The 19,772-nt window shown below is 37.4% G+C and overlaps 2 protein-coding genes across 9 annotated transcripts in view; one reads left to right on the forward strand and one right to left on the reverse strand.

The window, feature by feature from the left end:
• The window catches only part of LOC101752250 (cell surface glycoprotein CD200 receptor 1-A-like), a 146,768-nt gene that overhangs the window by 65,511 nt on the left and 61,485 nt on the right, over nucleotides 1–19,772 (forward strand). For all 6 annotated transcript variants that reach the window (XR_005846978.1, XR_006933903.1, XR_005846971.1 and 3 more), the window contains exons 14-17: nucleotides 10,896–11,092; nucleotides 11,515–11,599; nucleotides 16,712–16,811; nucleotides 17,394–17,456. The gene's annotated coding sequence lies outside the window, so the exon portion shown is untranslated. The remainder of the gene's footprint in view (nucleotides 1–10,895; nucleotides 11,093–11,514; nucleotides 11,600–16,711; nucleotides 16,812–17,393; nucleotides 17,457–19,772) is intronic.
• HTR1F (5-hydroxytryptamine receptor 1F) overlaps nucleotides 1–19,772 on the reverse strand; it is a 111,403-nt gene that overhangs the window by 37,387 nt on the left and 54,244 nt on the right. Inside the window, exon 2 of one of the 3 annotated variants that reach the window (XM_046913000.1) lies at nucleotides 18,972–19,065. The exons of the other annotated variants lie outside the window; for them this stretch is intronic. The gene's annotated coding sequence lies outside the window, so the exon portion shown is untranslated. The remainder of the gene's footprint in view (nucleotides 1–18,971; nucleotides 19,066–19,772) is intronic. 3 annotated transcript variants of the gene reach the window in all.

Genomic DNA, 19,772 nt, shown 5'->3' on the forward strand with positions numbered 1-19,772 from the left:
AGAGACGGATAACTTCTCCGTCTGGTGGACATACTTCCACTTATGTGGTCCTTTGCTTTATTTGTGACAAGAGTACACTGATTGATTTGATATTAATCTGGCATCCACTGTAACCTCAGGATCTTTTCAAGCTAATCAGCCTATGTCATTTCCAACCTTTATAGATGCATGGGGTTATTCTTCTCCATGTGCAAAGCTTTTCACTTTTCTGTGTTGAACTACATGATGTTTGTTTGCCCACTACTCAAACTTACGGCCAAACTACTTTGGATTGATGTTCTGTCTTTTGTCATAACAGCCACTTCCAATCTAGTATCCTACAGGGTAATCCAGAAAAATTACAGGCAAGTTTCAATCAGATTTATTCTCACAAGGAAGATTTCTCTATCCAGTAACTGTAGATAGGTGAATGAAAGATTGTATGAATGGTAAATGAAATATTTATTCTCTAATCTAAGGCTGGCTTTTGCAGACAGTCCCTGCAAAGAGTGAATATCTACTGTAGCTTTCAGAAGTTATGACTGTGGGACATAGGAAGAGACTGCAACTTTCTTTTCTTTTTGCCCTGCTATGAAATGCTCAGGTATGAATAGAACAGAAGCTTTTTGTTTGCTAAGAAGTTCTGCCTTGTGTCTGTTTCTGCCTTCCAAATATTCTATTTCATCTCTAACAGTTATGGCACACATTAAGTAGAGAACAATCTTATGACTGAACCCGCTCCACAGACTGCTGGCTTCATTATAGAACCTTAACTTAATGTTCAGACTGTTGGTGCATTAATAATTGCTCAGCATGAAATGTTGGCTTGTTTTCATGTCTTTTTTCCTCTACTAAGCTTTCATTATTTACAAATAGTGTACCTCCTGGCTAGTTTATCTACACTGTGTTTTTCTTGTTAACCTTCCCTCTATATCATATTAACTGCAGGTACTTGTGGTTCTTTTCAGATTTTTCACCAGACCTTCCATTTTAATATTTTTAGATAGTAAAACACCAGTGGATACATTTATGTGAATATCCCCATCCTTTCCTTTGTTTCAGTGGCCTCTCTCAAAAATGTATTTTGCTATTGACCATGCAGGTATCACTTGGATTTATTTATCAGCTGCAGTGGTTCTCAACCTTTTTCTCCCCATCTTATTTCTAGACTGCCGAGAATCTCACAGTAGCTATTAAGTCCTCATACAGCAACTCCTCTGTTCTGCCCCAGTAGTGTGTTGCATTTGTTTTTTTGCCTCCCCAGCTGTTTTGAGTGGATCTCATAGAAGTAGTTTATATAAGTTTTTACAGACCCTAAAATGAAAATGGTTGTTTTATATGATAGGAAAGTGGACAAGCAGTGCTCTTAAGCTATTGCTTGCTGTAGAGAAGGCAGTATGTGATAAGCATATGCAATATATTCTGGATAGTGTTGCCTGTAGGATTTGCATTGAAACATGTATTTGACTAGCTTTGCTTGCTGAATTTTATATATATATTTGAAAAGCTACAAAAAGAAACCACAAAAAGATTTCAGTTTGGTACAGCTCTTCAAACAAAATTTACAACATGCTTCATTTTATCTTTTCTCCTTCAAAGCAATTACATTCTATCTCAAGCCAGACTAGGACAAGGTTAAAAGGAAGATATTTTAACAAGTGAAGAAGTGTGCTATTACCAAGAGGGACAGCAGCAAAAAGGCACGAGGCTGATGAGTGAGTGGCTTGCTCAGCTCCAGCAGCAGCAGTTTCTCTCTTCAGCCACTAACCCTATATGCAACTGTATGAAAAGCCCACTGCTGAGGGGGAGTGAGAGTGACATTATTGTCAGTAGGATCCAGAGCTAAATTAGCTCATCCTCTCCCTTTTCTTTCTTCATGAATTGCTGTGCTGTGGCTGTGTTAATGAGACACCAGCCTCATACAGTTTCTTTCTACTGCCGAAGTTCGGTGGTGCTGCCTGCAAGTGCTTAGTGTAGCTTAAAATTATGGGTTACAATTTAAGATTGCTTCATTCATTACATGATGTATCATCCTTGTTTATTTCTTTTCTTTATAAAAAACGGGTCACTTTAAAATGCTCACAGCAGTGAGATGCCTAGACATGCCATATGATGATCTGCTACCTTGTTCCAGCTGAGGGTAAGTTCAAGTCAGAATTCAAATGATCCAACAATACCAGGGATGATGTTGCGTGGTACTGTGAGCTGTCATGAATATGGTGCTTTTCTGGATTGGAAGAAAATGAGCTTGCAGTTAGTGACCCTGAAAGCTTCTGGAGTTATTCCCCCATTTTAAATGTACAGTGTGTGTGAAAGAATGGAGCTTCACAAAATGGTCTCCAGATTATTGGTGGTTGTATGAATCGGCAGTGCTCTGCTGCTCAGCTGGAATAAATAGCTACTTTGGACTACTCTGTAAAGGTTTTATCAGTGTTTTCTTTTTCAAATCCTAGATCTAGATTTTAGTTGGTACCAGGTTTAGACAAGGATGGGTATGCAAGTGTTACAAGCATGCAAAATTAGGGAAAAACTTGCCTACAGAAAGGGCTTATTTCTAATAGCTGTAAATTGTAATTCTGTTGATGGCCAAAGAATGAGTAGTTGAATTCCTTTTCAAATGATATACTTTATATGTTGTCACTGTTCTGTTTTTTGTTTTTGTTTTAATCTTGTCCATCCTGCTGCAGCAATGCTTTAGTTCTTTTTAAAATCAAGTAAGGTTTTGAATGAAATAAAATTAGGATGTGCTTCAACACTGTTCTCAAGTATAAGTTCTTTCCAATGTTGAGGCCCTAATTTCTAAAAAATATAGCATTTCTAGAGTCATACAATGCATTCATTATTCCTACATACATTCAGCTGTGGTACCTAATAGGACACACCCAGAACTTGCAGTGTGCCTGGCAGGTGTCTCACTGAATCCCAAGATTCATCACCTCTTACCCGCAGCCACATGTCTTCACTGTGGTCCCATCCATCTCCACTGAAACTAGAGCATGCATGAGGTACAGAGTAAAAATCAATGCTGGTTAACCCTGCTGATGATTTAAATGAAGGAGCTGATGGAAGAGCAGAAGCTGAGTAGTGCACTGAGGAGAGCAATTTTTAAATACTTAATTAGAGAGTGCCTAAATTAGACTAGGAGCTTTCTGGAGTGCAGATCAAGTGTTTTCTCCCCTGATAGGATTAGACCACTTTGGCTACTTATGTCTAGTCCCTTCCAGACATGCCAGTGCTTTGATTCCTCCCACTCCCCAGAGGACTGTAATTAAGAAGTTACTGCTTCCCAAGTGCACAATTATATTCTCTAAAAACCAGTAATGAGCCATAAGTCTGAAGTATCCCAAGCTTACTTCATTAGCATACTCTAGCTGATAGGTAGGTAGTTTATTACACTTGGTGATGTGCTGAGGATGTTTTATCCTCCAGACAATTTGCTGAAATGCAAATAGTCTTAGACAGAGGATCAAAAGAAAGATATAAAGTAGACAAAATAAAAGCATAAGTATTCTTGATAAGTATTTCTTGAACAAAAGATTACATAAAAGATCTGGGTATTTGTTGAGTTTGTCAAAAAATGAGTGATAATAGGTTTCTAAAGATGAGAAGCTTCTGTTTTGCTGTTTTTCTTTTTATTATTATTTTAGGCAGTGTTAAAAAATGCTGATTTTTAAATAAGATGTTGGAAGATAACTACTCAAAGAGACAGTCTCTCTGCTGGTGACAGAAATAAAATTCAAAGAGTTGTTAACCCTTAAATACTCATGTTTAGACTAGCCATGAATTCAGTTATATCTATTGTACTTGCAGGCTTCTGTGAAGGCAAAACTGGTTATATGGAAATTATGTGTGCAAGGTTTGTGACTTGGTCATGTGCAAGGTCATGTGACTTGTTTGAAGACCTGTTTATAGCAGTAATTTAATTAACCCACTACACCACTGCTACTGCCACATCTGACAGAAATTAAGCAAGCCTTAGGTATGATCTTCCAACGCAGACACAAAATGTTAGCTAAAGCTTCATTGTTGGCATGTACGCCTTCATGCTGCTTTCTGGGTGGACATGTAGGCTGTTGTATTCCCTCTCTCACTGCACCAGCCTCTAGGCTTTCTGTTGTGCTTCCTCTCTGCTTTCTCTGTTTAGACTAAAGAATCATAGAATGGCCTGGGTTGGAAGGAACCTCGAGGATCATCAAGCTCCACCCCCCACTACTTCATGCAGGGCCACCAACCTTCACATTCAATACTACACTAGGCTGCCCAGGGCCTCACCCAACCTGGCCTTGAACACCTCCAGGGACAGGGTATCCACAACCTCTCTGGGCAGCCTGTTCCAGCACCTCACCACTCTCTATGTAATTTCTTTGATATTTCTTCTAGCTCTTGGAATCTTTTCCATGTTCATTTATTGGTGCTTGTCAGTTAGCCAATGTCTCTCAAATACAGTACTCAAAGATGGATGGAGTAGTCTGGGTGACACTATATTAGTGTCTAGCTGAGCAGAAGGCTTTTTTTTAATTATTTTTTTGTTGTACTCCTGTTTCATGTATTGCAGTATAATTTCTTTTTCTTCAGTATTGTGGTCATTGCTAACTTGTGTTCAGCTTGTGACCCCTTGGGTCCTCCTCTACACAGCTCCACTCAGCTAGTTTTTTGCCATCCTGCCTTATGCAGGTTTTTATTCCTACCTAAATATATGTAGTGATTTTTAATTCACTAACAGCAATATCACTATCTTTCTAAATGTATTATTTATCCGGTTTTTGCCACAAACACTCTTTACTCAGGGCCTCATTGCCAGAGATGAGCCACAATCTGGAACTCCGTTCTAGAGGAAAACATCTTTCTGTGCTTGGACCACAGTTCAAGAAGAGGACTTAAATCTCTGTTAGTAGGTACTGACACCTTGGACCTTCAAGGAAGATTAAAAATATTAGGAATCTCCTAAGGAAGGCAGGAAGGTCATAGTTCTAAAAGAGTAGTTTCTTGCTTTAATGTCTTTATGTAGTAATTTTCTGCTGTTCTACAAGTTATGGCAACTTTCAAGTGTGTTGAGTGCAAGCAAAATAGGGTGGTTCCACACTAAGGATTAATAGCAACAGAGTGAGGGAGAAAACAAAAAAACAAACCGCACAAAAATTAAGGAAACAACATAATGAATCTTTGTTTAGTAGATGATTCTAATGAACTGCAGTTTAGCAAGTTGACATAATGAGGTAAATGCTGTACTAGAAACTACACAGTACTTTCTTCATTATTTTATGTTTCAAAATGACCTTTGTAATCACCGGTACTGTCTGCGAGCATTTTAATTCTGGCTGTTGACCTGTCTAAAGTATGAAATCACTTGTAAGAACTAACTTGGAAACATGTAACTGCAGTGCTTTTACATGTTTACATGCTTCTGATACTGCCCTGTTTTGGTCAGGGTAGAGTGAATCATGCACAGAATACTGTTCCTTGGCATTGTGTTCAGACCCTCAACATTATTCATTACGTGCATTTGGAGAAAGTCTTTAAAATAACAGTGCTAAGTGAATTGTATACATCTCCACTGCAAATCTAAGATTAACTCTGAAGTTAAACTTCATATTTTTTTATATATTCATTCTGTTACGCATAGTGCTAGCTAACACTGATATTTGTCATGCAAACAGAGCAAGTATTTTAGTTGGAGTGTGCAGATCTTTGAATAGAATGAGTACTACTCTATTTATCACAATAGTGTGACTATTCAATAACTAATTAAAAAAAGTAGTCAAACTACCATTGCTATTACTATGCAGTCAAGAAGTTAGTGTCTTTATTCTGTATTCTGTTGATTTTCATGAGCCTTTGTGTTTCCTGCAAACTATTTCTATTAGCGTTGCTAATATCTCTGTTTAACTTAAATTCCAGTATATGGCTGAAAAGAATCTTGATTTGTGTAACAGAAGGTAAAAAGTCTAATTTAGAAAAACATTTTGAAGTGTTGAGTATATTGACATAATGTCCCACTCCTAAGGCAATGGCTTTTATAAGATGAGTACTGCTGTCATAGTGCAGTATGATGTATGAAGTTATTGTATCTCTAAGTTTGTGAGTGAAGAACAAAAAGAAAAATAGACTTGCTACTTAGTACCTTGGAGATGAATGAATTTCAGAATGGTTACACTCAGAAGATAACATCTAAAATTATCCCCATGCTTCATATTGTACGATACGATTTTTGACTTTTTGCGGCTATGTGCAAAAAAAAATGTCAAGCTGAATTTGTGCCTCTGGATGAACTAGAGAGTGGCTGGGATAAGGAAAACTGTGAATTTGGCATGTTTAAAAATCTTATAGCAGTCTGAGAAAGTCTTCAAAACTTTGGGGGAAGGAAGATAGGAAATGGCAGTGAGAAGGAAGACTCATGGCCATCCCAGAATAAAGAGTCTTTCTTTCTGAGGAAGCACTGCAAAGTGTAAAGAGAAAGTGGTGGAGAGAACGGCAGGTTGGAAGTGTTAGTGTGAAAGCAGGAGAGCAATCCCTGTGTCCACCATCCCTAGGTTTTTCACTTATCAGCCAAAAGCTGTGACACCCAGTGAGAAAACGTGTGTTGATATTCTACTAGAAATAGGCCCAGAAGCATTTACATCTTACAGTGCTATCTTCCATACCATTAGCTCAGTGAAAGATGGTGGTTAGTGGTTCAAGGGTATTAAGCCTGTGTATTGAGGTGATGATGGCTCCAAGGGCTCCAGTTGGTGCTGTTTTTGAAAGGAAGAAGGTTCTGCAAAGTAACTTTATCAAAAGAAGACACTGAGCATAAGCTTGCTTGTACAACCTTGAGATGGTGTTCAGGGTATAAGTCAGAATTTTATAGAGACGGGAAGTTTGGCAAACTGCTGCCTGTGCTTTGTTGTAGAATCAAAGCACGCATAATGAAAGAGAAAATAAAGATTTCAAGATGAGACATTTGCTCCTGGTCCTAAAAGAATTTTAAGTGGTATTGGGACAGAAAGAGGTTGATGATCACTCTCAAGTCAGCTCAGCAAAACTTGTATCACTCTCAGTCATCTTTCACACTTGACTTGTGAGAGGCTGTGTCTGATTTACAGAAGTGGAAAGTTGTTTTGAAAAACTGATATCCAAGAGCTGTGTTCTCTAAGTAAAAATAAAGTGGTGTGCATTCCCTCAATCTCTGGCTACTGAGGCCATGCTCTTCTTAAGCTAAGATCATGCAGTTAGTAGATATTGGTGACAGTGTCTTCTGTCTTCAAAATGAGAACAGTGCTACAAGCTCATAAAGTTTTGGGAAGAGGTTTTCGCTGTGTTTCTGAAGAAGTCTACAGTGCTGAACATCATTGAAGAGGACCACGAGGAAGTGAGTAATTCTGATGAATGAGGCATGGTGGAAAGAATATTAGTCAAGAAAAAACAATAGTATCTGCCTGTTCAGTGAGCGTGATCCCTTTGATCAAAAAGTGTAGCAGGATTCTGTGGGGAAGATAACAAAGAATGGCCCAATGAAAGCAAACGAGGAGAGATGAATTCTAGTTGCATGGCCATTTTAATCTAGTCTGTTTTTCCTATTTTTTGGTCTCCTGTAAGCAATAAGTTACTTTGTTGATATAGAGTGTATAGGGTATTTTGGGCCTTGCTGGGTCTTTATTGTATGCTTGCCAGGTACATGTGTGTATACAAACCACTAGGCTAATTATCTTCCCCCAGAAGTCTAGGATTTTTGCTTGTTTAACCAGTGTGGTTTTGCAACGTGATGATTTTGATTTCAGGTTGAGCAGCAAAATGAATTATACAAAAACTTACTGTGCTGAATTAGGACTTGCAAGGAATATTATCAGTTTCCGCGTATTTCCTTCGAAATCTGCACTTTGGATATTTAGAGTTGTTAGGCAATAGAATCCTACTTTGCTCAATGTCAGAGAATAAATTATAATCCGTCAGTGTGTCACTTCAGAGTTCATTCTGAGGATATTTTTAATGATTTTTTCAACTAGAACTATCACTTTGCTTGTTTGTTTAAACTCCTTGAATACTATTCCTTTCAGTTACAGTTATTAAAGGAATTTTATGGTTGAAACTCCAACATCAGTGTACGTAAAACAGACATATTAAGTTTCATTTCCTATATTTTTGTGTAGAGATATTAATATCCAATTTCATGATGTTACTACTGTATTAAAGATTGCAGAAAAATAATTTAATTCGGAAACAAAGTCTTTTTATTTAACTATTGGTCTATGATTTATAAGATACAGCAAAGATTATCTAAGATGCACAAGTCTTATATTTAATTCCACTTTACCTACAGGTCTGATGGATGGTTATTTGACTTTACCACTCTTACTTATAACGTACAGGGGAAGCTCTTTCCACTGAACCCTGTGTTGCCTGTCTAGTGCCTTTCCCAAATTCTGTTCCCAGCGAGCAATGTATAAGAGCAGCTTCAATTATTCTCCTTTTGATGGGAGACCTTGGAAAAACCTTTAGGAGGCTGTGAACTATCCTGTCATGTTTTCACTCTTTCTTTTCCCCCTTTCGTGTGTTGTCCTGAGGATGTGCTGCCCTTGTGCTGTGACTACATTGTCTTTTAGCTTCCTGTTTTACTTTAGGTCTGCGATCCTCTTAGAATTGATGCTGTGCATGCATTTTTGGCTCCCATACAGAGCAAGTCAATTTCTAATTTCAATCCCTAATAGGGGAAAGCCAAGTATCAAAGCCTGGAGAGTTTTAAGCCCAAACTGGCTCCAAATGAATAACAATTACACAAGGCAGTGCTGTGTCTGTGCCCCTCCAGTAGTATTCTTTGTTAGTTGAAATTTTTATACACTATGATATAGCAAAGTTACGTAATGCAAGCATCATAGTTGTAGTATGGCAGGCTAGAATGTGGCTTTCCACATTCTTTTATCTGAAAAAAAAAATAAGAATAATGTATAAATTTTCCCAGTGCCACAAGGGCTAATAGCCTGGGAACATCAGGGGGTGCATACAGGCTCAAATGAAAGATTTCTTTGGCCTTGTATCATGGCTCTAGCATTTTCCCCTACAAAAACTGGCAAAGAAACAGGTACTACAGGTGCTAAGTCTGGCAGTGTTCATACTGATGTCTGCTTTCAAGTAGGAAGGAATACTCTTCATGTGTGGGAAACACATCAAAGGAGATTGGCCCAGGGTTCAAACCTGCAAAGCTTATTAATTTCAGCTCTTGTGCTGCCTCTAAGAAAAAATGCAGTCAGAACTGTATGGTATGATCTCTGAAGATCATCTAGTTCCAACCCTGCTAAAAAAAGTTAATTTTAAATGGAAACTGGAAATTGAAGCTTAAGGGACAGCTTGACAACATTCATGGACACAAAATAATCTATATGCAGTAATGTTTCTGCTCTACACCTAATGTATTAAAATGAATTGGTATTTCCTGTATGATATCTGAAAACAATATTCAGGGTGCATTATCTGCTTCAGTAATGTAACACTAATTTTAGCTGTCCAAAGGTTAGAGGCAAAGGCATATAAGAGAATATAATTCCTAGAGTGAAATCTAATGGGACATTGGATTTGTTTCTGTTCTATTACTTCTGAAAAAGTCATTTTGAATTGGATAATGAATTTATGTGAGTGCTGGTTTTCTGATCTCTTTCTAAACATTCTAAAAGCTTTTTTAGGAATGCTATTTTTGTGTTCTTAAAGCATAACCAAATGGTAGTGTGTGTTTTTTTGTTGTTGTTGTTGTTGCTCTTTATCTGGTTGTTTATTTTTAACATCTGGTCAATGTTAAAGTGCCTGTGTGAAGGTAGTTGAAGGATGAGATTTCAAAATTCATGTTTTCTCAAGTAAAATTCATACTGTTGTGACAGACTTATGCTTAAAATATTAGATATGTGTTTTATGTGTAATTTTCTGGCTGCAATTTTACTGGCTGCTCCCAGATGTTTATCACAGGGAAGGATAATCCTAAACTCTATAAAGTTCATGAATTTTAATTTCCACTGCTAATTTGATTATATTTGAAGATAAATCATTTCATTTAGGTCTGTTTAAAATTGAGATGAGCAGGCAAAATCCTCTAATCTAGACTTTGCACTCAGTATAAGGCATACTTAGTTTTTGAGACTCAAAGTAACACATCTGTGCTTTAGCTATGCTAGATAAATTACAGAGAAATTCCACTGGAGGTGGTGGAGGTATCTGCAAGCACAATTTTAGTAACGAAGGATGAGTCCTGTTGCAGAACTGATGAGGCTATGAAGTTGTTAAAATTGCAGTATTCGTTGTCACAAGGATACTGAAGCAGTCAACAGTAGAAAGAGATTGAAAAGGGATGGTGACAGCTTCATGGATAAATATATGCCGTCTCCGTCTTTGAACTTTGAAGCCATTTTCAACAGTAGTGCCCTGACATGACTCTGCTTGAGGCCTTGACAAAGGTCTGACTGAGAGCCAACATGTTTGTTGGCTGTCCCCGAAAGGAATCCGGGTGGGGACATGAAAAGAATCTTATTTCTGTTGGTTCACAGTAGTGAAATTTAAAGGATGTAACACAAATGACATTCGATTTAGTGTTGTAGGATACTTGCAATCAAGCCGGAAAGCTTTTGCCAGATGGTTAATAGACTCAAAGAATGCTTTTAACCTTGGAGAACCAGGCTGAAATGTTTTTTCTTCTCCTTCTCTGACTTGTTCTGCAGCACACAAATGGTGTTTGGCTTCGGGTGGTAGCAGACTGAATCCAGTGGCATTGTCTTTATTATGGAAAAAGAAGCATAGTTATAGCCGAGAACTCAAAAGTGTCGTATGCACCTTGCTGTTACACAGCTGAGAAAAGTTGCAATTTCTCACTTAGTGATGGTTTCTGTAGTGTTGTTAGCCAGTGACCTCAAGCATTTCCATCCTTCAGCATCATTTGTTCCACTTGTCTCTGCTTTTAGCTTTGCCTTTCTTCAATTGAGAATGAGATGGAGAGTCATCGTAACTTATAACACTGCTGTATCAGAACTCACACCACATCGAAGTATAAAAGCTGTCACTTAACATGAGTCATTCTGTGTGTGCATCTCGTGAGTAAACAACTGAATGAGAAATGCCAAAGTCTGCAAGTTATCTCAGCACTTCAGTTGAGTTCAAGGTACAAAAAGTCTCTATTATAAAAAGTCTCTAAACTCTCTATATTTTATTCTATTAAGAATTTTATTCTATTAAGAATAGAATAAAATCTTTATTCTAGTATTTCCTTTTCTTTTCCATGTTTTGGGTTTTCATAGTTACATCAGAAAATAAGCTGCAGAACGTACATCTTCTCAATGTTTTGCAAAATTATGGTCTTCCCTTCTATGGGAGAAACTGGTAAACTATGGCACTTCTCAAGCTTCTGATAGGCTGTGCAACTCTGTGTCTACAGCATGAATGTCTGTGGCAATTCATCTACCAGAATTCTTGGAATTGCCATTCCATTCCAGAGGCTACAAAGAAAATGAAGAGAGCACAGAGCTTCTTCAAATCACTATGAGGTTGTTTTTCTTTTTTATTTTTTCCTGTGCTTTCCTCTAGGGACAGAAGCTGGTGTGTAAAGGTGCAAAGCCACTCTTTTGGATGAATGACCATCATCTCCTGGTGATTATCTTTCAAAATCTACGTAGGATATTTGATTTACTATTTGATTTGCCTTAGGTACAGCTTGGGGAAAAAAAAAAAGAACAAAAACAAAACCAACCCTTCAACCTTTTCTATGCGTTACCCAAATGTATGAGTAAGATGAAACAACTATTTGCTGAAGTATTTTCAGAGATGCTTGATCACAAATGAAAGGGCATTTGGTAGAAGATATGAACTGTTAAATCCCTACACAAATGGATTCCAATTGCCTGGAATAGCTGAGCAAGTTTCTGAAAGGGCTTAAACTGCTACAGTTTGTGAAGTTAACCAGTACCACAGTTATTTTCCAAAATACTTTTTTTTTCCAAAGTATTCATTTTGCCTATTTATACTGAAAGCTCTTTAGTGAAAGGACTTCTTACTACTCTATATTTCTTCAGTACAAGACAAGTTTCTAAGCACTATTACAATAATGCAATTCAGATGAAATATCTACTCCAGAATGATTCTACACAGTGTGGTGGATAGAGCTTTTAATTCGTGGTTTTGTACTTTATCTAAAGTCATGACTTACACAGTGCAGCAATTCATTAAACTACTGTGTTACACCAAATAAAGTCCCAAATCGGAATGCTTATCAGATTAGCCTTTCAAAATGGAATCTGCTGAGTTTTGCTGTATTAACCCTATCTGCAATAGCAGACTGTAGTTTAGTTCAACTAGATGTGCTTAGGTGCTAACACTACCATGTTCAAAGCAGGACACAAACTTATCAAGTATATTGTAATTGCCATCATTTTCAGGACCACATTTTAAAACTCTGAAATTATTTCCCCCATTTATTATAATTGCACTTACTTCACCAAAGTATCAACTTGCCTTCCCTTAGCTCCAGTGTAATTGACCCTATTAATTGCTAGTTAAAACTTTCCTCCCCGGAGTCCACTGACTTCAACAGAATTACAACTTGAGCGGTTTCGGCTGATAGAATCTAATTCAACTATAATCTAAGGAAGTAACATAATTCTTGCAATATGTGATAAAAGAAGCAATTGGCAAAGGTCAACTTTTGAGATATTTTGTGGAAATGTAATGAAGTATAACCTTCTGATAAGTCCACTTCTTCTGCCTCAGTGTCTTAACAAAACTTCTGGATTTTCTGATTGAAGTTCAGCATCTATGTGACTTTGTTAACATCAGGTTAAAAGGTTCCAATATAATTAAATGAATTCAAAACCAACTATAATAGGTAGGAATTTTGATAAAACTCTTTGAATGAACTCTTATATGAGTGTAAAACAATTTTTAAATTATCAATCCTCCTGAATGTAGTTAAGACTTCTAAGCTTTGAGGAGAAGTCCTAAATGTCTAAATTAAAACAAAGCAAAGCAAACAGTTCACGCTATTATTTGATATTAATGGGGACAAAGATTATGCCAAAATGATGCACGCAAGGTCTATCTTCATTTTGGTTTTCCATTTCTAAATCCGAACTTATGATGAGTTGTTAGAATTAGGGTACGTGGTTAGGCTGCGGTTGGACTTGATGATCTTTGAGGTCCTTTCCAACCTGAGTAATTCTATGATTCTATGATGGATGTTAAGATGACTCTTTGTTAAGCTCACATCACTTTGATAAATCACATAATGGCATTTTGTTAAGCTGTCAGACAACTAGATCAGTGTATATCTTCAAGTGCAGATACTGAGGTTGGAGAAGGTGGAAGATGGCAAAAAATTTGGAATGAGCTTCAGTTTTCATCTGAGGAAAAACATACATACCAGCATTGTTGCTGTCTATAGACAATTTTAGTTGAGCTGTCTACGAATGGGGAAATGCTAAAATGATCACTTGCTGTGTGATCATCTGTTTAGCTGCCTGTCATATTAACAGACTTAAAACCAAAAGATGGACAACAGTGGTCAAATACAAAATTAGTTAAAACTAATAATAATAAAAGCTGCATATTAGATATGGATCGGTTACACAGTGAGATGACAAAATTATGTCTCTGTCTTACTGGAGGTGCTTGTACTTGCTAATAGAGAAGCAAAGTACTTCATGACCTTGTTCTCAGAGCACATTTGCTGTCTTTACGTGGGTAGCAATATGTGAGTGTGATAGACCGACACTTAAAATCTGCATTTTATTGTCCTTTGGGAAGGACTAAGGGGCCAGTGAGTTTTCTTGCATATTTTAGAAAATTCTGTTAGCATGAATGAGTTTCTGACTTCATAACTATTCAGGATACATTACCATAGATAATACCCAGCCTAAACGGGATCTCTGCAGCATTGCAGAGGTCACTGGATCAAGGCATGTGTCAGGACAGTGAGTAGTAAAGAACATACCATCTCTGAACAGCTGAGGGTTGAGTGTCTTGGAGCTCTTCAAGTATTAAACTACATGACATACCCTCACCTGATGTATGGATGAACTTGTCATGTCATTTTGTTGGTCAACCTGAGGGATGGTACAACAATTATTCAGCAAAGTCCAGGATTTTCAGTAAAATACTGTCAATTACATCATACTGAACTGAAGAAAGAATTCTATACCTCTAAGATTCAAAGCTAAAAGTAAAACAAAATGTAACTTCAGCTTTCAGACAGATTAGTGTCTGAAGTGTCCCATTAAGACATTTATTTAGCATGTGTCCTTATGGACCAGTCAGCATAAGTGATAATGAGCACCTCATAGAGTCCCAAGGAAAACAGTATATTCAAAGACAAACAAAAAACAAAAGTGGAAGTGGCACTGTATTAACCTGCCTATTGAAAGAAGCTAGAAAAGATTGCAAAATCATAGAATCATTAGAATGATTTGAGCTGGAAGGGACCTTAAAGGCCACACAGTTCCAACCCAGTCCTGTGGGCAGGGCTGTCCCCTGTCAGCTCAGGCTGCCCAGGGCCCTATCCAACCCGGCCTTGAGCACCTCCAGGGATGTCTGACATCCACAGCTTCTCTGGGCAGCCTGTGCCACTGCCTCACTGCACTCCGAGTACAGAATCTCTTCCTGACATCTAACTTGAATCTCTCCTCTTTTTGTTTAAAACCATCCTCACTTGCCCTATCAATATCAGATTCTGTAAAATGTCTGTTTCTGTCCTGTTTACAAGCCCTTCTTTAAAGCCAGAAGGCTACAGTGGGGTCTCCCTGGAGCCTTCTTTCTCCAAGCTGAACAAGCCCAAATCCCTTAGCCTTTCTTCGTAGGAGAGGTACTGCAGCCCTCTGATGATGCTTGTGGCTTTCCTCTGGATGTGTTCCAACAGCTCCATGTCTTTCTTGTACTGGGGTCCCCAGGTCTGTATGCATTACTCCAGATGGGGCCCCATGAGGGCAGAGCAGAGAGGGACAATCACCTCCCTTGCCTTGCTGGCTTTTGATGCAGCGCAGTATATATTTGGCCTTCCAGGCTGCAAGTGCACAATGTTCAAGATACAAGAATAGTTAGTCCTTTTGGAATATTGTTGCTTTAATATTTTCCAAGGACAGAGACTTCATAAGCTAACTTCTGTGCTTCAGTTTTGACCTTATTGAGGTAAAAGAAATGTAGGAATAGTCTTAAAATATGCTAGTAACTTAAATGATAAATGCTGGTAAGTGCTTTTCTTTTTTGTGCCTAAAATTTACACAACGTCTTCCATTAAAGTATACAATCAAGTACCTAGGCAGTTGCATTTAGATTTAAATCTACTGCCAAAACAATATATCTTTCAGATAAGACTTTCATGTGTGACTCCTAATAATAATGTTTTAAATTAAAAGACCGATTCCATCTGAATAATGAAGCAAGTTAGGCAAGAAAATAGATATGTACCTGACCTCACAAATTCATTAAAATAAGAAAAATCCATGAAACAGTGATAATAATGAGAAACCACTGAGTATCAGTTGACAGTACTGAAAACAATGATTACATTTATGGCTAGTCGCATGGAGGGGTCTGTTTTACTATTTTTAGGTCTTTCTAACTCTAAACCTGAGGAACAAAAAAACTGTGGCAACTCAGTTGCTCTCATTACCTTAGAGTACAAAAACTAAGTCTGACGGTTGTATAAGGAATAATGCTTTATTTTACTTAAGTAAAATTAGCATTAATGATTGCCCTTATTCCTGTACTATATAATTATTTAGTAATAACAAACATTACCACTTCAAGAAGGCAATTTGATGTAATCAAGATATTCTCCTTTCTAATTTTGCGCTTGGTCTCTATTTAATTTGCAGATAGTGTATGCGTTACCTGTCTTCATTTTAGAAATAAGTTGTCCTTACAGAGTCTGTTTTTATAATAAATGTTTGAAGATGTACAATCTTTGTTTTTCTTGTTAAAACATTTTTACCTTCTTCTGAGTATAATGAACTTCCATAGCAAATGCTAATGAGAAGCATGATTGCCTATCACTTGCTTGCCCTTTTCCACCATTGCTTATGTTTTTTTTTTTTTAGCAAGTCAACTCAGTATTAAGCAAAAAGTGGCACCAATGCAAGTGTCAAATCCATCTTATACTCGTCTGTGTATTTGCCTGTCTGTGGAGCTGCATTCATTCTTTTGACAGACAGTGGGATGTTAGGAATGCTGAGAGGGTTCACAAGAGAAGCTGATGCTCTGTATGTTTCCAGCCAGAGACACATTTTATAATTGATCCATCTCCATTGACTTCTCTTGACTGTGGAAAGACAAAAGGTGCTGCCTGGGACAGAGCGACCTTTTGCTGTTGGAGCACAGATGGTATGAAAGTGCTTTATGTGACACAAACTGACACAAAACATTCAGTGCAGTACAGTGCGCTGTTGAGACCTGTTTTCTTTAAGCTGCCAGTCTGTCACTGTCTTTTGAAAACTAGCATGGAACCAGCAAGCCCACTTCCATCAAAAAATAAAAGTCCTGTTTATTCTTTCTTTCCATTTTCTCCCACCTAGTAATTTCACTCTAAAGCATCACTTCAGATATTATAGTAGAATTAATGAATAGCCAGAATTTCTCCTACACCAAAAAAAGAGAGAGAGAAATAGTAAGGAAGAAAGTAGGTTTTGAAAAAGGTAAGTGAAAAGGAAAGAGATGCTTTCAGACTAGACATTTGCCACACCTGAGTCTGCTGAACTTGCTAGATACAATATGAACCCACTCACTTTCTGCATTATAGGCGCAGATGTCCTAATGTGTTTTAATACCACCTCCAAATACAGACCTGCGGTTGGTTTGGGTACAACTAATGTTCGTTGCTGAATCCTGTGTGGACCAGAGTAAGTGTTTCTTTGAGTGTGACTTGCAGCTCAGACTAAAATGCTGTTAGAGAGAAAGATCATCTTCTAACTTCCTGTTTTCCTGAAGCATTGATGGTTATTCTGTATTCAATTTGTAATGGTTTTCTCTTGATTAATCCTTTTTTTTTCTTTTTTCTTTTTTTTTTTCAGTTAAACTAATGAGGTCACGAATCAAAAAACCTCCCATTTAGCCAGTACTGCCAGTATTTGGTTCACCTGTTTTCTGATTGGGCATTTGGAGGACCTACTGGTCTAAGGAGAGTTCTACTTAAATAATACAAAATCTTACAAGTTTGGGGACTTTGTCTTTCTCTCTGCCTTCATGGTGATAGAAAGGCTTGTAAATACTGAAAATGGCCTGTATTTTGACCTACTCTTCACTGAATCCATATGATTCATTCTGATTACTCTGTATCAAATAGAAGACTTTCCTATTTTTTTGTTAATTTTACAATTATTTAGTGACACTTTTAAAATTCTTTTGTTATTGCAAGTGCAGCAATTTTGTCTTTGCCTCTCTTACTGTAAGAGTTTTAAAGATCACCTCTTCTGATCTTTCAGGCACCCAGAAAACAGACAACCCTGAGATGTCAGGACTCTGAACTTCTGTAAATATAAGTGAGGGTAAGGAGTGATGAATGTATGAAAATATGTTTGTCTACAGGCTCTGTTTCTTCCTCTGTGAAAAAAGTAACGAGATAACTCTGCCCATGGAAGGGGAGTGGGAACTAAGATTATCTTTGAGGTCTGAACCAAGCCATTCTATGATTCTATTCTATAAAATATCACAGAACAGAATCATAGGATTATTAAGGTTGGAAAAGTCCTCTAGGATCTTCTAGTCCAACGATCCAGCTACTACCAATATTGGCTACTAAACTATGTCCTTAAGCAGGGAGGGTTGAAACTCGATGATCATTGTGGTCCTTTTCAACCCAGGCCATTCTATGATCTGTTTTCCTTAAACACCTTCAGGGACAGTGACTCTACCATTTCCCTGGGCAGTTTGTATCTCAAGAAGGATTTCTAAAAATGTCAAATGATTATGCATTTCTTTATTACCTCTGAACATACACAATTTTCCAGGTATAATTGCAAGTAATCCCACTTAATGTGCACTTGTTCAGACAACTGATTGCTGAAAATTTCAGTTTGTCTCTTGTTACTTTTTTATCCAAACATCTCAATATTGAATGATGATTTTGCTCTTGGCACAGTTCCAGGAAGTTTTACCCTTCTATTTTTAAATATTGTTGTATGTAAATGAGTTTTAGGTGCTTTATGAAGTATTGTCATTAAGCTATTACACCTGAATTGTTATGAAAAGCAAAGATTTGGGGATTTTTGTCATCTTTGTTATTAAGAAACTATATTTATTCGCTATTGGAAAAGTCACTTCTTTGCAAAGCTACAAATACCAAAAACAGAAATAAAAACAAGCATGCAGTGGCATTAAGTGACCACGGGTCAACACAAAAGCAAGAAAAATCTTCTCACAGCACATCTTTGTGATGAAGTAACAGCAAATATTTTAGCATTTGGCTAGGCAAAGAGATATTTAGTTAAGCAAAGTAATGAGTTCTGCTGTGCTTTTCATCTTCAGAATGTCTTACAAAGGTTAAACCTTTAAAATACATCTGTGAAATGAAGCATTTTATTACTACTGTTGCTTTTTTCCCCTCATTTGAAGTAGATGTTGAATGTTTAAATGTCCAGGGCTGCAGAGAAGGTTGGTGAGATTTAGGACTGAAGATTGTGAGCTTCAGTGCCTGAACTTCTCAGACTGCATTGAATGTTCTTCACTAATTCACGGTACACCATCCATTGGTCACATCCTTCTTTTCTCCAGTATATCTACAGCTTTCCCTTGCACTGTGTGTACTGACATTTACTGGGTAAGGCTGCCATAACCCACTAGGTAAACCCTCACCTGCCTACATTTGACTCTTAGACCCCTTTACTTCCTCTTTCACTACTTTACAAAAAGATCAATTCTAGAACTCAGCAAAACTCTCGATTGAAACTACTTTGTGGAGCTTTGATGAAAGGCACCATTAAATAAATTTGATCCCACATTATGCATAGCCCTCATAAATTTACATAAAGGAGCTCTGCGTATGAGGTCAGAAAGCGACTCACCACCTTTCATGTTTGCATCAGCCTTAGAAAGTTAACATCTGTACCAGGTGGCCCAGGGATGAGAATGGAAGTAGAAATTGCATGTGCCAAATACCTGTGAGAAAGCAAAATGTCATAATTATGTACTATGTAAGGTTTCAGTGAAAGAGATCTCTACTTCAGGAGAGGAAAACCATCTTTCAGAAGTTTTAAACTGTAATTTACAGGATTTCTTCAGCTAACTGATGATTGCTATTTAAAAGCTCAGGGATCAACATCAGGAAAATCCTACAGTTTGCAAAAGTAGGTAGCTGGTAATATGTGAAATTATATGTAACAGGCTAGTAACCAGTAAAAACCTGGTAGGATTTGGCAGTCCAGAAATTGCCTCCACTTGAAGAGCTCAAGAAATTGTAAAAAATGACCTAGACCTTTCTGAAGATAAACAGTAAAAAGAGAAGGAGGAAGTCTGTGCTGATTAGCCTAGCTAGCAGGTTAAGTGCATCATACACTATTAGTACCCAAGTGCATCTATGACTTGTTGGATGTCCTCAACTCTGACTGCAGTGGGAGCCCAAGACACTTGGTATTTTCAGCATTAGGCCTCTTGTTATTAATCTGAGGCCATAGATGTGCCTGAGTATGTGCTCTTTGAACTGCAAGACACTGTTTCTTGCTTCGTCAAAATATTAATTTTTTTTAATAAGTGTTTCATAATAAGTGACTTGCCTAAAGAAGAAATATACTGCAAAGGTGTACTATAAAAAGCAGAAATATAAATAATTTTCCTCCAAGAAGAGGCTGATTTAATTGTGAATATAA

This window comes from Gallus gallus, chromosome 1, assembly GCF_016699485.2.
Source record: "Gallus gallus isolate bGalGal1 chromosome 1, bGalGal1.mat.broiler.GRCg7b, whole genome shotgun sequence".
NCBI lineage: Eukaryota > Metazoa > Chordata > Aves > Galliformes > Phasianidae > Gallus > Gallus gallus.